Raw genomic sequence first — 25338 nt, 5'->3', positions numbered from 1 at the left:
CCAGTTGAAGATTAGCAATGTATGGCTAGATTCTGGTATTTCAAGGTTAGAGACATCATCCTCACTGAGGGATATTCTTAAATAATTAGATGGAAATTTCCATAATGCTTCTGTACCTGATATGCATATCATTACCAAATTCCTGGAAGAAGATGCTCCAGATACTATATTTTCGATGGAACATTAATTTTCTCAGGCATGGCCTCCTTAAATGATGCAGATATTCTTGTGATCAGCATGGAATAACCTGTTCAGGGCTTATGAGCTGTTCTTAGTTTAGACATCATTTAGCACTTAATTGAAAGGTTCATCATTTAGCACTTAATTAAAAAATTAAAGACTGGAGCTTCCATGTTTTCCAAGGAACATAACAAGGAGATAATAAGAATACTTTTAGGATTTCAGAGACATGGTGCTGTGTCCCTGTGCTCCCAAAGTCAAGCCAACTGCCACCAGGAAACCAGAAAACGTTCAGTGTTTTCTCAGGACCCTCAAAAGAATAGATCTTTCTGTGAGCAAGATTGGTTTCCAGGGAACATTTAGACAATGGAAGTTACGGAAGATTCCTAAGCTAATGGTAAGCTTTAAACCTACAAAATGAAGCTATAGGTAACTCTGTTTCAAAGATGGAAATTCTGTTCCACCCACTATGAACACAGGTTCTAAGATCTAATTTAAAAAGAAAGCTATAACATTAATTCTTCTACTATTTCTACTAATTACTAAAAAGAGCCTGAAACTGTTGTCTTATTATTTTGTTTGAATACTTTATAATATAGACTACAGGCTGAGGACCATTTTGAATGTACATATGTTTGATTGCAGATATAATATGCAATTTTTTTAAATTTTTTAATGTTTTTTATATATATTTGAGAGAGAGAGACAGACAGACAGACAGAGAGTGAACGGGGGAGGGGCAGAGAGAAAGGGAGTCACAGAATCCGAAGCAGGCTCCAGGCTTCAAGCTGTCAGCACAGAGCTGGATGCAGGGCTCGAACTCACAAACTGCCAGATCATGACCTGAATTGAAGTCGGACACGTAACTGACTGAGCCACCGGGGAACCCTGGAATATGTAATTTTTTAAGGTGTTATCTAGACCCAGGCAAAAAATTCAAGTAAGTTTTGTCTCTGTTTTAGTTTTGTTTTGCCGTAAGAACTGATTGATGCAAAATGCCTTTTGATCAGGGTTTTCTTTGGTAGAAGTCCTCAGTTTCACATAATTCTTGATAAAGTCTGTCAAGAAGAATTTAAGTCAGGAGTTGGTTGTGTAAACGGAGTCGGAAGCCTTCAGCTATAGTTCTGAGTTGTCTTTTTGTGTGTGAACAGAGTAAATAAAGGTCTAAACCTATTTCAGATGAAATGTGTTATGTATGAAACAGGCTGCGGTTTTCATTTGGGCTTTTTTGAGGAAGTTTTATATAGCACTATGTAAAAAAATTTTTTTTCAAAATCTCTGATTTTGTTCACAGCAGTATTATGCAATTCTGTTTCTAAGGAATATGATGAAATATCCATATATAATATAAAGAACAATTTTGTTGTTCATTCCTGAATATAAATTTTCTCTTTTGATTTCAGTAGAGGAATGTAATGATACTGCTTTCTTCCAAAAGGGTAATAGTAAATATTTTAACAATAGGATTTATTTTTTCTTTGTAGTAGTTGAGTTTGAGGTTGCATGGAAATATTCCAGGAAAGGTTAGTGCCTTGCAAAGTGGATGGCTCTACTTTAAAGTAGGATATTTGTAACTTTTTAAAAAAAATTATACGCACAAACTTATTGCAGATGCTCTTATATGTTTGAAAATAGTTATGTCTCAGACCCTATGCTATGAAAACACACACACACACACACACACACACACACACACACACACACACACGTGATTTAAAAAAAAAATGAAGGCAAACAAAAATTTCTCAGAAAAAAAAGAAAAAAAGAGAAAATTTGGTCAAATAGACTTCTTCTAAAGTAGTTCTTATGACACAGGAGAAAATCACCTGTGATGGAAGCATACAAATTCAGGAAGGAATAAAAAACATTGGAAAGGGGAAATAGATAAGCAAATCAAAGTTAATATTAATTGTATAAAACAATAATAATATACAAGTCAATATACCTGGCAAAGAAAGCACAAATGAGGAGGGAACTAAAAGAGACCTAACTGATCCAATGTCTTTGCATTGTCTTGGAAATGATGAAAATACCATTGTACTTTCACATTGTAGTAAGTAAAAGACATACACTACTATCCCCAATGTAACCATCAAAACCAACCAACAGTGCATAATTAATAGTTATCAGAGGGGAGAATAAGAGGACAATTAAAAGAAAATCTTTATGGGGCACATGGGTGGCTCAGTCAGTTAAGCATCTGACTCTTGGTTTTAGCTCAGGTCATGATCTCAGTTTGTTAGTTCGAGCCCCACATTGGGCTCAATGCTAACAGTTCAGAGCCTGCTTGTGATTCTCTCTCTCCCTCTCTCTCTGCCCCTCCTCTGCTCTTTCTCTCTCTCTCTCTCTCTCTCTCTCTCAATAAATAAACTTTAAAAAAGAAATATTTGAAAATTTTCCATGAAAATACTAGCAACAACTACTGAAAACATGAGTGAGTAGCTATACAACGTTAGATACAGACTTGTGGCAAAAACATTATCCGAGTTGGCAATGGATTTTAACAATGGTAAAATTAATTAATCCACCAGAAGATATGAAATTCTAAATTTGCAGCTAATAACATAGTTACAAAATATATAAAGCAAAAATCAACCTAATTATAAAAACAAATAGAAAAATCAGCAATTATTGTGGGAAATTTTTACAGATCAAAAAATTGATGGAACATGTAGAAAAAACAAATCAGTGTAGATTTAAATAACATTAACAAATTGGCAATACTTGACAGGTATAGGATACCATATCCAAAAATTGTAGCAAACACACTATTTTCAAGTACAGATGAATATTTACCAAAATGCTGGAAGCAAGTTTGAATACATTTTAAGTATGTAAATAGTATAGATCATATCTGTAAATAAACTGAGTTTAAACAAGAAAACAATAAAAACAATATGATAAAAATCTTACATAATTTTTTTTCAAAAAAAAAGTAAAAAGGGGAAAACTTATCATTATGCTTTTTGAGATATGCATAACGAAATACCAAAACCTGACAAGAACCTCACAAGAAATGAAAATTATGAGTCAGTGTTTCTCATAAGCATCATCACAAAAATTCAAAACAAATATCTGCTAATTGAATACAGATATATATAAGAATTTCTGAATATCTAAAACAAGTAATTAGAATATATTCTTTTTTCTTTTTTTGTAATCTTTATTTATATTTGAGAGAGAAAGAGACAGAGCATGAGCAGGGGAGGGGCAGAGAGAGAGAGAGACACAGAATCTGAAGCAGGCTCCGGCCTCTGAGCTGTTAGCACAGAGCCCTATGTGGCTCAAACTCATGAACCGCAAGATCATGACCTGAGCTGAAGTCAGAGGCTTAACCAACTGAGCCACCCAGGCGCCCCAAAGAGTATATTCTTAATCTAAGATAAGGCATGATACTACAAAAACCTACATATTTATATAATTATTTTCAAAAACAAGCATACATATATATTTGTAAAATATTAGAAGTATACCCCAAGTTTAGAAATGAGATGAGGATACCCATTGTCACCATTTCTACTGATCATTGTTCTGTTTATCTTAGCCAGTAAAATAAGGAAGAGCATCAATAAAACTGTCATTATTTGTAGTCAACATGATTGTATAGATAAAAAATATTTCAAAAATCTATAAAGTGTACTGTCATACTATTCTCTAATTACAATTTTACTCTTAGAATTAATTAGAATGGTTGATGATACAAGGTTCATAGAAAAGTAAAATATATTGTTTATATTGTTATGAATCAAATCTATATTTAAACAATTAGAGCATAAACTTAAAAAGTGATACCAGACATGGCATATCAGAAGGATATTTACAATGCTTCAACATTGAACACTACATTACTAAGGAAAATTAATTACTCAGAATGCATGATAGTAATAGATATACTTAAATGTCTGCATTTGTTTCCTGGCTGGTGGAATGAGGGCCATCATGATAGCAAACCAAAAAAATTGACATCCGGTGGAACCACCCCCACTCTCACTCCAGTCACCAGCGAGTCGGAAAACAAAAGCGATACCATATCTCTGGATTGTGTGGGCCAGGATTTTAGACTCTACCCAATTCCCATGTGTGCTATTGGGCGCTGTGAGTGGAGTTCTAGTTTCAGTCATTAGTGTCTGATTTGGCAGGCAATGCTGGACTAACTGCTCCAAATTCCATTCCTCATTTTAATCTGTAGAGAAGTACTGGAGCTAAACCTTCAGATTCATGCAACTTATCTACAGGATTTTAAGGTTCACTATCCATTTTATAGTCTCAAGTTGGTGCTGGATTTGTTAATTGCATAAATTCTGGTAGCATCCCTGAAATTAGACCTTTAGGTCTCAGCTTCACTCAGACAAATACTATCGTTTTTATCAATGAACAAATGAAAGGAAAATAGGTCTATATTTTAAAGGAATATACAGTCTTCTTGGGTTAAAATAAAACTGAGAGAAAATGCCGAAACCTACATCTAAGATGATAATTAAACAGAGCTTTGATGTGACATTGTGTCTAGGAACAGGTTTCCTCAAAGAGAAAATGTAATGGCCTATAAAAGAGCTTTGAAGAGAAAAGAACAACTGATAAGAATGAGTGGGGAGGGTGTGAAGAAGACAGACTGATTCAATTCGAAGAAAAAAGAGTTACCGTATCACTGGAAAAATTATATATTGAAGGGAAAATTTGATGTTTCCAGGTATAATTATCCTTAAAGAAGTAAATAAAGCAGGAAAATGTGTTAAGCTGTTGCTAGATCGTTTTGAGTCCCTGATGGAGCAAAGTCTGAAAAAACAGATTAGACCATTCCTCCAAAGCAAACTTAGATCTAGAAAATGATCGAGAGGTACCTCTTAAGTCATCAGAGCAAGAGCAATTCAGAAACTATATCCTTTAAGACTGAGACATGTAGGCCACATGATTACAGAAAACATTTCACTTACTTAAGAAGGAAAGACCAGGGATATTGGGGGAAAAAAAATACTCAAGGGATGAGTAAGGTTATTTTCAAAATAATATTAGAGATGGAGCTACAGATACTGCCTGTGCCTGAGGGATGTATAAAATTAGGCCTCTAAAAGAAGGTCTAGAGAAAGAAACATGTTGAAGCACAGGGGATAGAGGTGGGAAGACGAAGATTGATTCTAGGCCTTAGGTAATGTCATGATGGGAGGACAAGTAATGGGTGTGATTCTTCCAAATCAAGAACTTTGAGATAGACAAGATTTAGTTGATCAGTGGGTGGTTTGCGAGTCGTTGAACTAATTGTCACTATTCTATGAGAGACAACACAAACAACAAAAAGAAGATAGTGAAAGTGGAGGAAGGAACAGATGTAGGGGCAAGAAAGAAAAGGAAAAGGAGAAAAAGGATTGTGGGCCAGTTTTTGTCTGAGTGTACTAAAGATGAAAAAGAAACAACTGGAATTTGTGTCAACTCAGCTAAACCTTCCTAAAGCAAACAAAGAGTATAGAGAAACTGAATGCTTGAGGCACAACCCACTAATGCTAAAAAAAAAAAAAAAAAAAAATATGATGTAGCAGATAAAATGCTGCTCAAGGCCTCATGCTACACATGCCTTTCAAAAATTCCAGAAGGTCAGTATCTTGGGGAGCACGAGTAGTGCTACTGTTCTAACTTGCACTATTGGTCCTACATTTCAGAGGCATCAGCTGCAGACTCAGTTCAGAAATCTTCTGAAAACAAACATACAAATGTAGAGATGGAGAAATCTTCTGTAGGGGTTAAGTCTCAATGAAAAGCCTATGGAAGATATGTCATCCCTAGAGGTGATACCCAACTCAGCATAAGGAGGAACGTGTCCAATGGGAGAGTTTGAATGTGCTGGACAGCCACATTTAGTACAGACTAGCCAAAATGTCATTTTCTGAGAGGGGGGAGAATATACATCAATGGCTTTTCCTCCAACAGGACTATGTACAATGTCAAATTGACCACTTGAGAGGAGAGCCTCCGAATTAACTTTCTGAGCCCAAGTTGTAAACTATGGACAACGAGCACAGAAAAAAGTGGCATCATCTGAGGCAAAAACTGATTTTTCTCCATTTACTGTTCTTATGTGAGACACCCTCATCTCTGCTTTATATTTTGGAACTATTCTGGAGTCCTATATTTACCTGAATTAATAATGTTAAGTTCTAGTGTTGGACATTTTTATTTGTACTTTTAAAAAAATGTGTATTTATTTTCGAGAGAGAATAGAGGTCGAAAGAGACAGAGCATGAATGCGGGAGGGGCAGAGAGAGAGGGAGACCACAGAACCCAAAGCAGACTCCAGGCTCTGAGCTGTCAGCACAAAGCCCGACCCAGGGCTCAAACTCATGAACCGTGAGATCATGACCTGAGCTGAAGTCGGATGCTTAGCCAACTGAGACACCCAGGTGCCCTAGTACTTTTTTTAATTTAGTGGGTGAGGAGCCAGCATGATGGTCATCTTATTTATTCTGCTAATTCCTTAGCTTTTTTAAAGTAAGACATTTGAGAGACTCATTAGAACTCTGAGATACAGGAGGGACCGCTGTGATCCCCATGGAAGAGAACACAGGCTACAGAGGCTTAGAGGTGCTCACATCTCTGCAGGCATTGACATCTTTGGATGAGACTGAGCAGAATAAAAAATCAGGGAGAATGAGTTTTAAATTTGAATTTTGAACTTTACCTCACATGGTCAAAATAATTTAATTTTGTTCTTTAGCCATCCCTACTCTTACAGCTAGTAATTAATAACTTAGCCAAAGTCAGCCACCTCAAGTTTCAGAAAATTGGCCAAAAAGAATTTCTTCTCTGGCATGTTTGTGATTGGAAGTGTTTGGTAAAGCATAAATAATCAACAACAGTGTATTAGTTGGAAGAATAACATCCAGCAATTGGAGAATTTATTTGTTATAAATTTTATGTGTCATAAAATTTCCAATATATATCTAGGTTTATATAATTGCATACATAAAATATTTTTATGAACATGATAGTGAATTTTCTTTCTGATCATTCAGTAATTCAGGCAAAGACATACACTGGTTGGTTTGTTTTTTCTGTTCAAAAAATGTTTAAAAATCAAATTTAAAAAATCAAAAAAAATTTTTTTAATAAACAAGATGAAGCAAATTTCTTCTCTTTTAAAAGACGACCATCTGGACATACTTGCATTTTTAATATTTCCTAGCACAAATTTGGAAAAGGTAAGATGGTTGCTTATAATGAATTTAATACAATAATGACAATAATTGCTAACTTTTACTGAAGCGCTTATGAAATGCTAAATGCTATTTTAAGAGCTTTACAAATACTAACATATCAAATATTCATTACCCCAATATTAAAGGTTTACTCTTATTCAGAGTGGCTAAGTCCCTTATCCAAAGTTATGCAGCTGTTTTTGAGAAAAATGAGTATTAGAGTTACAACATAAACTTTGCTTTGAGCAGAACTTGATAAAAGACATTGTGATTTTCAAAGCCTGGCTAGAAATTTCTAACAATGCTGTTCTATGTTGTCTTTTGTTATTGTTATTGTTTTGGGTTTTTTTTTTAATATGGTCATAAAAAAGAAAAATCATCTGGGGTGTTTCGAATGTGCATCTAGTCTAACAAATTACTGGTTGTGAGATCTTAGCAAGCTCATTAATTTGATATTCTTTCATTCTTCAATACTTAGATGCGAGAAGGTATTCTAAGCACTGAGGATATGGCTGTGAAAAGACAGAGCAAGGTCACTGCTGTCTTGGAGACTACATTCTAGTGAAGGAGATGTACAATAATCAAGCAAACATTATAGTACAGTAAAATAATTTTAGATAATTAATACTTCTTTGTCTCAGTGGGTTTTAATAAATCAAAAAAAATGCTACCTACTTCATGGCCATTGCTGAGTCAAATAATATATGGAAAGCATTTAGGACAGGAAGCATTGTAGCTCCACTATGCTATTCTAGAAGTGCATATTTAACTTTTGTTCGAATCTCTGTATATAAATTTTTTCTGCTTACAAAGAAACACAGGCATACTTTAACAAGATTTAAACAATATAACGGACTTTCTTAAGTATTACACAATAGGAATCTCAGTTTATCTTTGAAAATCTAGGCCCTCAGTGTCCCCAGGGTTTGCAAAATTCTATTGTCTGTTCAAAATTGTTGCCTTCATTAGTAGCTTTATGGAATTTAAGATAAATATTTGCATAAGAAAGAGTTTTTATTGAATTGATCCCAAATCAACATATGCTTTGTCATTTGTGATATTCCCCCTAGGAAGTAGAATGAATAATAATCGGCCAGCCAGATGTAGAACTTATTTAGTACTTACCAAAGAGTTTATATTTGAGGCATTTAGCCATAACCATACTTCAGCTGTGTTTTTGTCTTGACACATTTTTTCTAACTCTAAGCATACAGACATCTTCAAACATCTACAAGTTATTTTGACTCTCTCCCTCTTTCTTCTTCTCTTTTTTTTTTTGTTTTTTTGTTTGTTTGTTTGTTTATTTTTGGCTGTAACAGATTTTGGTAGTGACAGTGTATGTAGTTAAAACACAATAAAGAAAGCTCAGTAAATTTGCTTTAATCTGATAAATGGCATTGCTGACAGTGAACTACCTATAAGTCAAATGGTTGGTTATTTATGAATGTAAAAACGTTGTGAATTGTAACATATTCCTAAAGGTACTTTATCCTGGCCAGAATTATACAAAGTACTGTTGGTTTATTCATTACAAAATTATAAGCAGATAATTCTACTGTTCCTTTTTAAAAACATATATACTAAAACCTTTATTTAGTAATTTAACAGTTATTTTATGACACTTAATGTGTGCCAGACAATGTTTTGAATAATTTACAAGTATTTACAAAAAAATTACAAATATTAATTCATTTAAGAAGTAATCATCATAAGAATCTAATGAGGAAGTTTCTAATATAGCCCCTATTTTACAGATGAGGAAACTGAAGCATGACAAATAAATTGTTCAGTTACACATCTAGTAAGTAGCCAAGCCAGATTCAGCACCAGCAAAGGGGTCTGAGGCAACATTTTTAACCACAGCCCTTTGCTGCCTTTAACTTGAAAACCAGGGAGACAAGGTCACTTCTGGGTAGTAGAAGAATAGTCAAAGCTGGTTTTATTTAATTTTATAAATCCCTGGACTTTCACTATCCCTTTTTTAAAAATATTACTTTTTCCAAGAGTAATAGTATTCTAAGATAATTCTTGTATTTATTGTTGGAGAGGAAGAGTTTCCTCTCCCTTTCTAAGTCCTTCTAGCTGGACTAAGAATCAAATTGACAGGAGACAGAGTTAAAAGAGAAAATCATTTATTTTTATTTTTTTAATGGTTATTTTATTATTTTGAGAGAGAGAGAGAGAGAGAGAGAGAGAGAGCGAGCGCACACGAGCAGGGAGGAGCAGTGAGTGAGAGGGAGATGCAGAATCTGAAGCAGGCTCCAGGCTCCGAGCTGTCACTACAGAGCCCAATGCAGGACTCGAATCACAAACTGTGAGATCATGACCTGAGCCGAAGTCAGAAGCTTAACGAACTGAGATACCCAGGTGCCCCAAAGAGAAAATCAAATTTAATAGCAAATGTATAGGCAGTCCCATACACAGTTAAGTATTTCCAAAGACAGTCAGGCAAAATGAAGGATATATGTCAATCAGAATAAGGAGAAGGGGATAAGGGTCTGGGACTTCCAAAGGAAGGAATTTGATTGACAGGAAGGTGAAAAAGAGTAAGGAAGAGTTAGGAAGCAAACGTTGGGTCCTGACTCAGCAAACAATGGGACATAGAGGACTGTGATCTCACTGCGCTTGCTAGGTTCCTGCCTGGGAACCATACCTAGTTGATAGTATAATGTAGTTATCTATGGTGATAACTCTTTTCCTGGTATAGGTGCTCTTTCTAAACTCTTCTTAGGCAACTGTGGAAGAGGTAAGTGCTTTTTCTTAATCTACTGAGTTTTGATTGCTTTTAACTCAAAAATAGTCTTCATGACAAAGTGGTCTATGTTGGGGCAGCCTCCCTTGACCCCTACCTTCTCAATAGCTATCATTTGATCTACAGTTACTGAACTTGGCATTGTAACTGAACTAACTTGAGTTTCCTCCTTGGTGAGACACATACAGAAACTACACCAGGTGGAATTGTCACACAAAGGAAACTTTATTTGTAGCAAATAAGGAGATCATAGGGAATAACTTCCAAAGCCCTGACTCTCCAAACAAGGGTAATTTTTTTTTTCTTTTTATGTAAGGTTAGGGCGAATATTTAGATACAGGAGCCTTGTTATCTTATGTAGGGTCAGGCTTAGGGTGGTGCATGTGTCTTAAAAAACATTGTTATCTAAATGAGTGTCGTGCCCAGCCTTGGATGGAGATTTTAGTATTATAATGAGATAAAGGTAATTATCAGTCACTCCATGGGTCTCTCCATGGTCCATCTGTGCAGGAGTGAGTCAAGGCTTACGTTCAAACATGTTTGGTGGTCTAGGCAGGCCAGAACTCTTTGGGAAGTTGTTACTGCTAAAAGGGTAGTTTTGGTTTACATCACAGGATGCTATGCTAACAGGGTCTTTTGCCTGAGTTATAAGATAAGCTGAAAAGAAGAGCTTAAGGAAAAATTTTGGACAATGGTGAGTGAGTACAAGCAGGTGAGCAGTACAGGTCAGGTCTTGGGGCCTAGCTGGCGACAGCGTGATTGTGCAAAGGTGAATGGACTGTTATTGTCTGGGGAGCAAAAGATAGAACAGCACTAATTAGAATGTTCAAACATCTTTTATCAGACTCTTGAGATTCTCGGTAAAAAGTGGAGGATGTAAGAATTTTATATGTAACACCAAATAAAAAATTCATTTTGTGAGAATTGGCAAATAATATTCTTCTGAGGAATTCATATAATGTGCAGACAACTATGATTATAAATAAAGGGGATCAGAATTTATCACCCCAAGATACGTTACCCTAGCATGAGGATTATTTTGAGCTACAGGCAATCAAAACCCAGCAGATTCAGAAAAAGCTCTTTAGCTCCCCACTCAACTGCCTAAATTTACATTGGAAGGGGAGACTATACCAGGAAGAGGGCTGTTACCAGAGATACTTTTTCGCTTGAGAAACTTATCTGTATAACGGGGTACCTTTGTTTTCTAAACATCTCCTCTGCCTTCCTGTGAATGGCTTTCCTCTCCTTTGTAAATCCCAAACCCCTACCTCTTTCCTTAATTCGGTATGTTACATAAACCTCAATTACCTGACTGCCCTTTGAATCTTCCTATCTGTATGGGCCTCTGCCATAAGTAATTTTGCTTGTTTTTCTCCTACTTATCTGTCCTTTGTCAATTTAATTATAGAGCAGCCAAAAATATCTAAAAGGGAAGAAGGGAAAATTTTTTCACCCCTACAAAAGCTAATTTATTTCACTATGCTGTATCCCAAAGAAGATTGCACATGCTTGGATACTGACTTTAAAGTTCAGGTCTTTTTTTTTTTTTTTTTTTCTTAATTTTATGTCTCATCATAGATTCCTAGCAGATTTTAGCTATGATCTACAGTTATTATCAATAATAGAATAAGATCAATTGCTTATATTAGACCCCAAAGGCTCTTGCACTCCTGGTCCACACACCAATTAGCTGAAAACTCTGAAAGAGAAGAAAAAAAAAACCTGTCAACAAAGGAAAGGGCATATTTCACCTAATGAATAAAGGAAAAACTAAGGATTATTGAATAAATTATATGTCACTCTTATCTGGATAATTTTGCCATTCTAATGGCAAGGGGGTGGGGGCAAAAATCCTTTCTCCTTCAAGATCCTTACAGCTGGACTAAGAATCAAATTGATATGAGACAGATTAACAGGAGAAAATCAAATTTGATGGTGTACGTATGGGGAATCCACACAGGCATGGAAATTCAAAAGACAGGGGAAATGAAGTCTATATGTCATTCTGAACTAAGGAGAAGGGGTTGGGTCCTGGAACTTCAGAGGAAAGGAATGCATTACACAGAGCAATAAGAGCAGATGTTTGGTAATTAGATGTTTGCCCTGCCGTGCAGGTGGGTCACTCAGAAAAAAATTTATCCCTGCTGATAAACACTTATTCTTGGGAAGACCCCCAATTTAGATAATTCTATGTTGTTAAGGGAGGGGCAAAAGTTCCTTTTGAGCCCATAGGGTCTCAGTTGCTTTTAGCTCATTTGGGGCAGCTTGCCCTGGCCACTATACTAAATAGGAATGAAATTCACATTAGCTACTCCTACCTTGGCATTCTTAGCATGGTAATGTTAGATACACCATTAATCATATGCCACTATACTCTCACTTTGGGACATCATGCTGTTACCCAATGATCTATTACAACCACTAACTCAGGAAATGAATGGGTAAACCCTGGCACGCTCCCCTGGCTGATGGCTCCATCCTGGGGAATCCCAAGGGAGCTGGACAGATCAAAAGTTTAGCTCCTGGCTGGGTATACCAACACTGTTGCAGAACAAATCCGATAAAGTCCTCACAAGAGAAGCCAATAAGTCAAGAGACTTGGATTTGGAAAAAAGAAAGGGAGAAATTTATTTTGGGTATCAGTAGCTGGGGGAGGTGGCACACTCAGACTTTAACGACCACCTCTCTGCTGGCAAAACAGACACCTAGAGTTTTAAGTAGGTGAGAGCACTTGAGTAGGCAGAGAGCACATGATCATGGGTGGGGGTTGGTATATGTTCAGTCAGTGATCATGGACCTGGAAGGGGATATGTGGGGTGTGGTCTTCTAGGCATTCCCTTGCAATCAGGGTTTCTCTGGCCTAGAGATTGAAACGTTCCCATCATTGTAAAACATCTTCATCAATGTGTCAAGAATGTGCAGTGAGAAATAAGCACAGTGTGTTAAATGGTCTTGTCTATTTCTGGTTTTAACTGTTGGGGCTTGCTGACAATTCTTTGCTGTATCATAATTACATACTATGTGATTGGCCCTTAATCCCATTCAATTGCTTGCCAAAGCACAGTCTTCTGACTTGACCAACAAAACTAAATAATTTTACAAAAGTATTCGGGAATTTAATCTTGACTTCCTTTTACTTAATGTTTTTGAAAAGTCCATCACTAATGAACAGAAGCTAATGAATTTCCATCCCATTCCCCTTTCTAAGTCTATCCCTTGATTAATATAGAATCTAGATAACTAGAGAACAGTCTACTTGGATATTATTAGATGTATTTTCCCCTTGGAAAGTGTCCCTGAAATATTTTTTTATTCAGCAATATTTGTTTAGATCTTAAAATATTTTGAGGAATGAAGCTCACTACTACAAGGATTTTGAGAATGAAACTCACTATTACAAGGATTTTGAGAACAGTGCACATTACTTTAAGCTATGTTTTCTCTATTAGAACTCTTAGAACAAATTCATTATGATTTTAGCATCAGGAACACTCTGCCTCTTCTGAGTAATTTTTGAGACTAAACTATATGTCCACCTATATATTCCTCTTTGAGTTGTTTGTTAGGAAACTTAGAAACGTGGTGGCCTCCATTCAAACTAGTATGCTATTGAGGCAGAGTTTTGTGTATGTTTTATGTTGGTCTCAGCTATTGGCTAGAAATGCCTTGGGCAGTCATGTGGGCCTATACTACTTGTGGTGAGTCCCCATAGACATTTCTCCAACAAGAGCCAATGTTGTGGGGCTAGACCAGCCCTTGTGGTTCTTATTACTATTACAAGATGGACCTTAGTGATACCAATCAAGGAAATTTGAAAAACTAAGTTTTATTGCTCACAAGTCCTAAAGGGTACGTGGCACACCCAGGGGCACGCAGCAAAGTCATATAAAAAGAGGAAAAGCTCTGACCTGGAGTTCTGCTTTTTATTGGGGGCAAGGGTGGGGTGCCTAGGATTTTGTGGGCTTACTTTTTATTGGTGAATTTAAAACCTAAGAGAAGGAATTAAAATGTGGGAATGGGAAAGTGGAGGTCACTCAAGGGGTCAGTGATCTAGGTCATCCAGAGCTTTCTGAAAAGGACTTCATGGGTGAGGTGTCCTGGTTTTTTATCTAGTTGTATAGCTGGCAATGTATTTATTTGAGATGGATGTCTTTGAAATGGATGCCTCAGTAACCAAAAGTTTAATGTCAAGTGCTTACATTACAAGCAAAAAAACTATCAGGTTTTTACACTGTTTATACTAACCGCATCTTTGCGAAGTATTATATTGCTCGCCTTTTCTTCTTTTAGAATTCTTCCTCATACACTCCTTTTGTTTTGTTTTGTTTTGTTTTGTTTTGTTTTGTTCCCTTGGGTGGGTTGTGGAAGTCCCTCAAGGGGGGAGATATCACACACACACAATCTTCATCAGAGGAGTGGTGCTTACAGAAATTGCCAGTCCCCATTATGATGGTAGCAATGGCCTGGAGAAAGCTGCCAGAGAGAGCAGGTTCTTCAGAAGAGCCTGGTGAGGAGAGAAGGCAGAGAGAGACTGTGGTGATGTAGTGTTTCCTGGAGCACAACCTGGGAGAAAGATAGAGGGAAATGGAGTCCCAGGGATGACAATGTGTGAGAGGGGCAGGCAGCTTGGGTCGTTTCCAGCTTTGGGGCTGGGTTCCAACCTCTGCCCTTCCTTGAATGCACCCAGTAGATGCCACCATGTTTCTTGGAAATTAAGATAATGACTCTGACCAACATAGTCAGGCTGCCAACTGGAAGTTGGATGTGCCTGTGTGGGACTCTCACACAGATATCACCTTCCCCAGTGTTCTTCACAGAGGTGCTGACCTCTATACACTGCATTTCCCAGTCCCCGCTGTGTTCAGTCTCTGAGAGGGACTTTGGGAAGATTAGTTAGAGTCTAGTCTTGAGAGAAGCCAGAGTACTTCTCCCTGTGTTTTCTTTCTCCAGGGATGTTCTCACTGATCCTTCTTCCCTTGTGGTCCTGGTTGCTGCCAGACTCCAGTCCTTACATCCCACTAACAGCCTCATCACCATGTCCTTTCAGCTAAAGATGGCTGTTGTTTCCTGCTGTTGCTAATTTCTGTGATGCCTCACTGCCCCATATTTGGCCACTCCTCTAAGTTGCCACCTGCATAAATAACTTCTTCTATTAATTCACTTTATTAAAACATGACTAGAGCAGTTTTGTTTTTCCTGGTAGACCCTAATAGTTATCTTGCTGAATTTCATGTATTTCCATGTAAGGTAACCTAAATCCTGTTGGAACACAGCAGAATCTGGATAGATGGAGAGAGAGGGGGGAGGAAGACAAGAGATAGTGGGGGGACATGGAGTGATGGTGGGGGGGGACAGAGAGACAGAGACGAGGTATTCTACGATTATAATGGTTGCAAACAAATTTCTACGGCGTAATTGCTTTCCAAGTTGCATTATTCAGACTCTTTGCAATTCATTCAGGTTTTCAAATTCATTTTTGCTTTCTTCATATTCTTTATAAGGTTGTTGTGAGAGAACGTGAAGAAATCTAACTTATGAAAAGAAACAATTAACTGTTTTTTTTTTGCATGATTATGAAAGTAGTTGCAATCTTTTAATACTTTCCATTTCTCATTTGTATTTATTTTCAACATTCTTCAGTCTTGCCTAAAATAACATTTCTTGCTTGCATGCTCTTACACTTTGAGACAATTCAAAAATTATGTGCAAAATCTGAGTTTTTCAAAGACACACTTGTTTCTTTTTAATGTCATTAATATTAATCATTCCTAGAAGTTCCTGATATTCACATGTGGGGAGTATAATGGAGATATTATAAATCTGTTTAACCTTACAGCAACCTACCAGCTGTCTTATTCCATATGTACTCCAGATATTTTTTTTTCAGAATCCTTTAATGAGACATACTTGTATTATTATGTATGTATACATGACTTTAATGCTTTGTTAGGAGTTTACATCTTTTTTTATTTTTCATTTTTTTAACATTCCTTTCTGACATGCCATATGGCAAGAAAAAACATGTGATGTGTGAGTTGTAACTCTTCAGTAGCAGATGTACGTCCATCGGAGACCTCGGGTTTCCTTTAGTTAAATATTTATGTGACATTCACACCACGAACTGCCTGTCTCAACAGACAGCACTGATTTTTTTTCCTCTACACAAATCTTTTTATAATAAGTATATTGACAAAGGCAGCCACTCTCCATTTTGCTAAATAATAATTATCAACATAAAAACAGCAATTATTATAAATTATAATTTTAAACTTTTGAAACAGAAGACTTTCTCCTCCCTTAAAAACAAGGCTAACATTTTGTAGACTGCTGTTTGATAATTATGTATTGCGTGCAGCATTTATTTCTTTTTTCACAATGCATGAATTTCTTTCATCTCAATTTACTTATGATGTATACTCCACATCTTCCAATAAGATTTTGGGAGGAATAAAATAAAATAAAATACAGGAAAAGGGAAAAGCATTATGAAATTTTAAAATAAACTCAAGACTACAGATATAGGAGTTTCCAAACCCCAGACAGACTAATTTCCAATATTAAATGATAAATAATTGTTATAAATTTCCTGAAAATTAAGGCCAAAGAAAGCAAATGCTGTATCACTCACAAAGTATACTAATTTACATATCAATATTTTTTTTCTCCAGAATTCAACTGGGAATTTATCTTCTATGACACTGAAAAATAGAGTAGAAAATATCTTTAACTGTAACATAGTTATCTTAAAATTAATTTTAATTATTCCAGTAATACCTGTTTAAGTAAAATTTTCCATAAGATAGAATCACTGTTTTAATGGAAATTCTTCCATTTAATATAATTTTTTCCTTGAAATGGAGAATGTGATATTAAATCAACATAGAAGACCAAGACATAAGGTGCAGACACTTTATTTTTCTTTTTTTTTTAAATAACTAGATTCAAATTTGGAAGAGAAAAAATATGTACTTATCAACATATTAGCGGTAGATTGTAGACATATAATTTAACCTTTCTCTTTTTTATCTTTATTTATTTATTTTTAGAGAGGGAGCACATGTGCATGCACACACGAGTGGAGGAGGCGCCAAGAAAGAGGGGGGGAGAGAGAGAATCCCAAGCAGGCTTTGTCAGGGCAGAGTATGACACAGGGCTGGATCTCACAAACCATGAGATCATGACCTGAGCCAAAATCAAGAGTCAGAGGCTTAACTGACTAAGCCACCCAGGTGCCTGGACACTTTACTTTTTTTATGTACTCTTACTTAATACTGAAACAAAACTTGGAAAATGCATTCCATGGATAGTAAAAATGTCCATGTGGCTATCCTCAAGTGCCAATGTGTTAAAAGAACCTTTGTCAGGTGTTGAGGGCAGTCAAGACATGATGAATTCTCTGATAATTGTATTTTATTTAGATATGTTGCTAATGTGAAAGTCGTATGCTGTATATAGCAAAAGCAAGGGAGTAAAAGTCATCGTTGTACTTTAAATTTTTAAGAATTAGATATTTAATCTCAAAGATAATTCAGAATTGTTGTTGACATTAGGTGTCAGTAGTTGGATGTGTTTGTACTCAGAAAAGAGCTTTGGATCTTCTTAAAGTGCTATGAGAAAATGTCAGAAGTATGAAATTTATAGGAGAAATGACTGTGTGAAACAAAATATTAGGGAAGTGTTAGTAGCTCTGTATAATTCACAGAATGTATAAATTGTGTAAAGAATTATATCAAAACATGATTAATTAAACCGTAAAGCTAAAGGAAAGTTTTGATGTTATCATTTAACATCTATTGATTTGAATGCTGAAGAACACACACGGAATACAAACATTTTTGAATAGGTGGAATTGGTACTGAGGTGCCTTTGTAGGCATCACTTAGTCACCCAGCCCATTCTCAGCATGAATCCACTACCAAAATGCCATAAATGTGAAGGGTGATGTTTTGTGTTTGTATTTTCACAGAACAAAGGCACTTATTCAGTTCACTAAAAGATCTACTGATTATAGATTAAAAAGTAAAAAAATATGAGGAAATAGCCATTTGCCAATCATTTAAGGTTGGGATTTTATCTGGGCATAACTGATATAATAATATAAGCATAAAAGGTAACTAGTAAAGATGAAAGACAAATTAAAATTTGTACAGAAGAAGAAAAGAATGAGAAAATTCATGTCAATGTTTAAAGAACCATTTTGATAAATTGTCCCGTGTTAGTTAACTCAGGAGGCTAGTTCAAGGAATTTCTGGATGTTATAACTATGCAGAAGATAGCAATTAGTTTGTAACATTTCCAAGAGTAATTTTGGTTTAAATCCAAGGGTTTACATGGTAACTGACAAACAGTACCTTGTTCCATCAAGCTTTAACTTTGAACAGGTTTAAAGGACTAAGAGAAAGTAGGCCAATCCATTAGGTTGGGTAAAACTCTTTAAACTATGTTTACTTATAATATGCAACAATTTAAAGAGGAGAATTATTAACAGCTTCAGTAGTTGTGACAGCAAATCTTAAAGACTTCTCTTGAAGGAATGATTCTAGCTCTCTTTATGTCACATAAATTTAAGGGCCTTAGAGTCAGCTTTCTCTTACCTCTGCCCAATCCTACTGTATCAGAAGTGCCCTACCCCTTCACTGCTCCCTTGTTACTAATAACTTGATTTGGAAAAATCGTAACTATGAATGCAGTTGTGCCAAGAAAAATATTTCATAATTTTTAAGTAGTGGTATTACTTAAATTCATCTATTGTGTATTTCCATTCTGTGAAAAGTGGGATCACAACTAAAATATAATACCAGTTACAAACTCTGTTTCAAAGGTTGTAGTCTCCCAAACGACAAAGGTGAGGCACATTGGTAACTTTAACCACATCAACTATGAAGAAGACTGAAATAGCTAAATGTACACAAGACAACCACTAAAGTAAAAGTCAGTGGTTCACATGCACAGTGAAGAAACCTTACATTTCAATTTTCTAGCAAAACTTAACTCTAATTCTAATCTTTGGAGTTGATTAAAGATAAAATCAAAGTCAAAGGTGAAAGAGTTAGAAAGTGCTGCAGGAACTTGGAAATCAAACTTGGTGATTTCCCCTCTCAGAAACAACAAATGACTCCTAGGTAGAGGGGTACCTCATTTTATTGTGATTTGCTTTATCGTGCTTCTCAGAAAATGTATTTTTTAAACAAACTAAAGTATGTGGCAACCCGGCATGTAGCTGGTCTATTGGTGCATTCCATGTCTCTGTGGAGACATGTGGTACATGTCTTTGTACCACACTTTGGTAATTCTGGCAATATTTCAAGCTTTTTTTAATTATTACTGTTCTATTCGTTACAGTGATCTGTGATCAGATCTTTGATGTTACTACTGTAATTGTTTTGGGGTGCCACAAACTGTGCCCATACACGATGGTGAACTTAATCTATAAATGTTGTGTGTGTTCTGACTGAACCAATCAGGCATTCCCCCTCTCTCTCCCTCTCCTTTGGTCTCCCTAATTTCTGAAATAAAACAATACTGAAGTTAGGCCAGTTAATAACCTTGTAATGACCTCTAATTCTTCAAGTGAAAGTAAGACTTACACATCTTTCACTTTAATTCAAAAGCTAGAAGTTATTAACCTTAGTGAGGAAGACATGTCAAAAGCTGAGATAGGCTGGAAGCTAGGTCTCTTTCACCAGTGAGCCAAGTTGGGAATACAAAGGACAAGTTTTTGACAGAAATTAAAAGTCCTCCTTCAGTGAACACACAAATGATAAGAAAGCAAAACAGCATTATTGCTGACATGGAGAAAGTTTTAGTTGTCTGGACACAGGATCAAACTAGCCATGACATTCCCTTTTTTCATGCCTGCTAATACAACATCCGTCCTGGAACCCATGAATTAAAGAGTAGTTTTGACTTCCATGTTTTTTGTTTTTGTTTTTGTTTTTTATTTAAGAAATACATTTTGTAAGGCTATAGCTGTCATAGGTAGTGATTGAAATAAATTGAAAATCTTCTGGAAATGACTCATCATTTTGGAAGCCATTAAGAACGTGTGTGATTCATGGGAAGAAGTCAAAATATCAACATGAATAGGAGTTTAGAAGAAGTTGATTCCAGCCATCATGGATGACTTTGATGGGTTCAAAACTTCAGTAAAGGAAGTAACTGCAGAGGTGGTGGAAATAGCAAGAGAAGTAGGATTAGAAGTGTAGCCTGGAGATGTGACTGAATGGCTGCACTCTCATGTTAAGCCTTTCAGAGATGAGAAGTTGCTTTTTTAGGGATGAGCCCAGAAAGAAAATGGTTTCTTGAGATGAAAGCTACTCCTGGTTAAGATGCTGTGAGGACTGTTGTAATGACAACAAAGCATTTAGAAAATTACATAAATAGCATTTGAGAGGATTGACTCCAGTTTTGAAAGAAGTTCTACTCCGGGTCAAATGCTCTCAAACAGCATCTCTTGCTACAGAGAAATCATTTGTGAAAGGAAGTGTCAATTGATGTGGCAAACTTCACCGTTGTCTTATTTTGAGAAATTGCCACGGTCACCCCAACATTCAGCAACCACCACCCTAATCAGTCAAGACTCATCAACTTCAAGGCAAAAAGGTTTCAACTCAGTGAAAGTTCAGGTCATTGTTGGCATTTTTTAGCAATAAAGTATTTGTAAATTAAGGTTATGTACATTTTTTTAGACGAAATGCTATTGCACAGTTAAAAGACTACAGTGTACTGTAGACTAACTTTTATATGCACTGGAAACCAAAAAATTCATTTACTCACTTTACTGTGGTGGTCTAGAACTCAACCTGCAATATATTCAACTATGCCTGTGCTGAGATTTATAGAAGTATTTATTATGGTTTAAGGAGATTTAGCTTAATTTACCACTTGACCTTAATATGATTTAGTTAAAATATATACATATATTTTTATATTATTTGTGAGGTAAAATAATTTTTGCTCAGCTATAGTAATGTTCCCTTTTGTTCTGACAAAAAAAGAAAAAAGAAAAGAAGAGAGAGGGAGGAAGAAGGAAAGAAATTTGAAAGTTCTCTTAATGAAACAACATGTAGACACATTATATTTCATTATGTATCAGCCTAGTATTTGTGCAAATGAAAAATTTGTTAGTAAAATATCCCAAAAGATAAGCGCACAGAAGGAATGACGGAAGCCAGACAATTTGTGCCTGCACTTCAATCAGGAAAGTCAGAGCAGTGAGCTAAATTAGAGACAAGGGTGACAAATTGAGGTGGGAATTTTAAAATTTTAAATATACACTTCTGGCTTTCATAAAGCAGAAATATTTGTTTATTTGCTTCCCTCATCACTGTTAGAATTGATATTTTCCACATCTTCCTTGGATTTCTTTATCTTTTTGCACCCCTTCTGAAAGGGAACAAGAACTCCAGTCTTGAATCACCTTCCTCCACAGAGCCAAGATCTACTCTAAGAACTTTCTGGGGAACTCCCAGTTGCTGGAAAATAAGTTAAAATCTGGCAAATGGATTTATCAAGTGTTACAAAATTTAAAATATAGATGTTAAAAGCTTAATACCCACTGCAACATTAGCACCATTTCCTTGATCATATTAATGGCATAGACTAGACATTACTCTAATAACCATCTTAGTTCTAAAGCCAAAAGTACTTAATAAAATTGCCTTATATTTATAACCGATAAATGTGAAGCATAGGTGCATTTACATGTGATTGAAAGCTACATTGAATTATATGGCATTCTTTGGAGAGAATTTTACTTTTAGATTTATTTTTTGGAAAAAATCAAACAGCTGCTTTTAGTTTAAATTGTTTACTCTTGCTAAAAGCAATGGCAGTCCAGAAACATTTTTCTATCAAGGTTTATCTCCACTTGTTAAAGTTTAGATAAGAGACTGCCAGATTTTCTGCTTCAAAAGAGATAAGAACAAATGTAACCACAGACACTGCTCATTTATCACCAGCGTGTATGGTTTTACACAACAAAGTAAAAATGCATCTATCTCCACTTAGAAAGAGGATATATTTGAATTAGACCAAGAAAGAAACATCAGATATTTAATTTCAAAAGATAGTGGCACAGTTTTTGTACAAAGGAGAGAATAATTCATAACTAATACAATAATGAAATTTTAAAGATAAAGTTGATAAATTTTGAACTTCACTACACTCAGGTGTTTTTAAGGGTTTTTGGAGAAGTCTGAATGTTTTAAAACCGTCACTTATTTTTATTCTGTTGCTCAGGATTAAAACATAGTGATATTTTTATATAAGAAGACTACTAATATTTTTGGTGTTTATATTGTATCCCTTTTGCTCAGCCACTAACATTTGTATGCACTTAAACACATAAATTATTGAGGCGCCTGGGTGGCTCAGTCAATTAAGTGTCTGACTTCAGCTCAGGTCATGATCTCATGATTCCTGGGTCTGAGTCCCACATGGGGCTCTGTGCTGTCAGTTCAGAGCCTGGAGCCTTTAGAGTCTGTGTCTCCCTCTCTCTCTGCTCCTCCCCCACTCTCTCTCTCTCTCTCAAAAATAAATAAACATTAAACTTTTTCTAAAAAATGCATAAATTATTGAGAATTATTAATCATTATAGATAAAATAATTCTCAGGAATTATTGTGTAGATGGTATAGTCTGGGCAAGTTGTTAAGCACAGAGGATTAAAAGACAACAAATAAAGAATTCTAGAGGGAGGAGATATCTTTTAAAAGATACACTTAATCAGAATGTGGTAAGATAGGGATTATGGGAGAAAATGAGCAATCATTTTATGGATAAGGCAAGATTCATGGACAGGAGGATATTAAATCTGAGACTTGGAAAATAATCAGGGTTATATCGAATAAAGAATGATAAAAGGAAAGGCATTCTGTTTAAGAGGCATAATCAAAGGCACTGAATTGTAAAAGAATATTACGAATCTGGGGATAGAAATATAGTATGACTTTTACCAGGTGGTGAAATGGTCTGGGGGGAAACAATGTAGGAGATAGAGATTTGGGCCAGGTAATGAAGATAATTTAACTGAACATTTGGCATTTTAAGATGGTAAATTTCCATCACGTCAAATAGGTTACTATGGCTAAAATATCTTTGGGTAGCGAAGTGAAAAAAGAGGCAGATAAATAGACTGGAGGTGCATATGTGTGTGTGTGTGTGTGTGTGTGTGTGTGTGGATAGAGAGAGAGAGAGAGAAGGAGAAAGAACAAATTAAGAAGGGTTTTGCACATCACATAGTAAAAAGTTTGTATTTAACTTCAACCAGTGAACAATCACTGAATTTAAGCTGGGAAATAACACAATATAAGAATAAGAACGTGAAGGAATTGAATTGCACAAGGCCAGAGGCATGTTAAATTGGCCTTCCCGTAATTCTTCCTCACCTTTTTAGTAAAAGCACCTTTCACTCTTTTTCTGACTCTGGGGGCAAGGAACATCCTATGCTACCTTGGCTGGGTTTAAGTACAGTATCCCTTATCTCTGGCTACAGTGAAAGGACTATAGACAGATATATGTGCTTAACATAAGAAATTAAGGTTTCCCCCAGAATTATTATTTTTTTTCATCCATTGTTGCTAGGGAAGAATTTACTTTCATCGTAAGAACAAAGCCACTTGCAACCTTAGGACTAGCTCTTGAGGAAATAGCTGCCTGAAAACTATGCATTAGAGCTAAACACAGGAAGAGAGGGACTAATTCCTGATAGAAATTACTTACACCTTCATTTCCAATCATCTGTACTATTAGTCCCATTTTGTTTCTTAGTTTTGTTTATGAGTATAGCCCATGGCACCAATTGTTCCTCTGCCTTTACCTGTGCCCTTTGCAATGTGAATTTTCAGCCCCTTTCATTTAGAAGTGAATCCATTTTCCCTTTGAACTGAGATAGCCTTGTGACTTGCTTTGGCCAATAGAATGAGGTAGAAGTGACTGTGGGCCACTTTTGAGCCTGTGCCTCGAGAGACCTAGGGCAAGTTGTTCTCTTGAAACTCTGCCGTTACCATAAGAACAAACCCAGAGCAATCTGCTAAAAGGTTGGGAGACCACCTGGAGAAGAGCTGAGTCAGCCTCACCAGTTGGTCACCAACTTGGCAGCCTATCTCAGACACCTATGTTAGCCCAGCCAAACATAGTTCATATCAGTAGAATTACTCACCTAACTCAGACTTCAGAGCAAAATACATTTTAGTGTTATATTCCATTGAGATTTTATGATTGCTTCTTATGCAGCATTGTTGTGTCAGTACATAATTAATATAATAAGCTAATACATTTTCTTTTTTTGAATAAGTTGACTGGATTTGAAATTCTGACCTGTCTAAATGAACCCTATTACAACTGGTTAAGAAGGCATGTTGATACCTAGAGGAGAGTTCAAGCTTAAAATGCTATGGAATGCACAGGACATTAATATTAGAAACCAGTATGATAGGTAGTGCACAAAACTTGTTGTACAATTGGATATGGTTTGAGAAGAAAGGGGGCATTATTAAAAATGATGCTAAGTTTTTGGGGTGCCTGGGTGGCTCAGTCGGTTAAGCGTCTGACTTCGGCTCAGGTCATGATCTCACGATTCGTGAGTTGGAGCCCTGCATCCAGCTCTATGCTGACACAGCTCAGAGCCAGGAGCCTGCTTCGAATTCTGTGTCTGCCTCTCTCTCTGCCTCTCTCTCTCTCTTACTCTCCCTCTCACTGTCTCTCTCTCTCAAAAATAAATAAACATTTAAAAAATGTGTTTAAATGATGCTAAGATTTCAATCTAGAAAAATTGAGTGATTTGTAATTACAATGGAGAATAAAGAAGGAGAGCAGATAAGTGTGGCCTGGGGAAAAACTAAGCATAATTTAGGTATGTTGTATCTGATGTTGTAATGGACATAAAGGCAGAAGTGAGAGCAAGAGTACACATTTAATTTTTCTAGTGACTATGGATAGGTCAAATGCAATGGAGTCTGAGATGAAGGCATTGGGCTTGAAAATCAGCAAGGCATGATTGAATTTTCTAAGAGCAATTTCGATGAAAAAATAAAGTCAAAATGTAAGAAAAAGAATAATCTGCTTTAATTATTAACAGCTAATATTACATTCTATGTATTGACACCTATCTGTTTTGAAAGGGGGGAATACATATGCATTTACTTACTCATTCAATATTTATTTATTGCCTGCTCTTTGTCATATGTTTTACTAGGCATGGAGAAAGAGACTCTGA

Source organism: Neofelis nebulosa, chromosome 4 (assembly GCF_028018385.1).
Source record: "Neofelis nebulosa isolate mNeoNeb1 chromosome 4, mNeoNeb1.pri, whole genome shotgun sequence".
NCBI classification, from domain to species: domain Eukaryota; kingdom Metazoa; phylum Chordata; class Mammalia; order Carnivora; family Felidae; genus Neofelis; species Neofelis nebulosa.
This window is presented reverse-complemented; position numbering follows the sequence as displayed.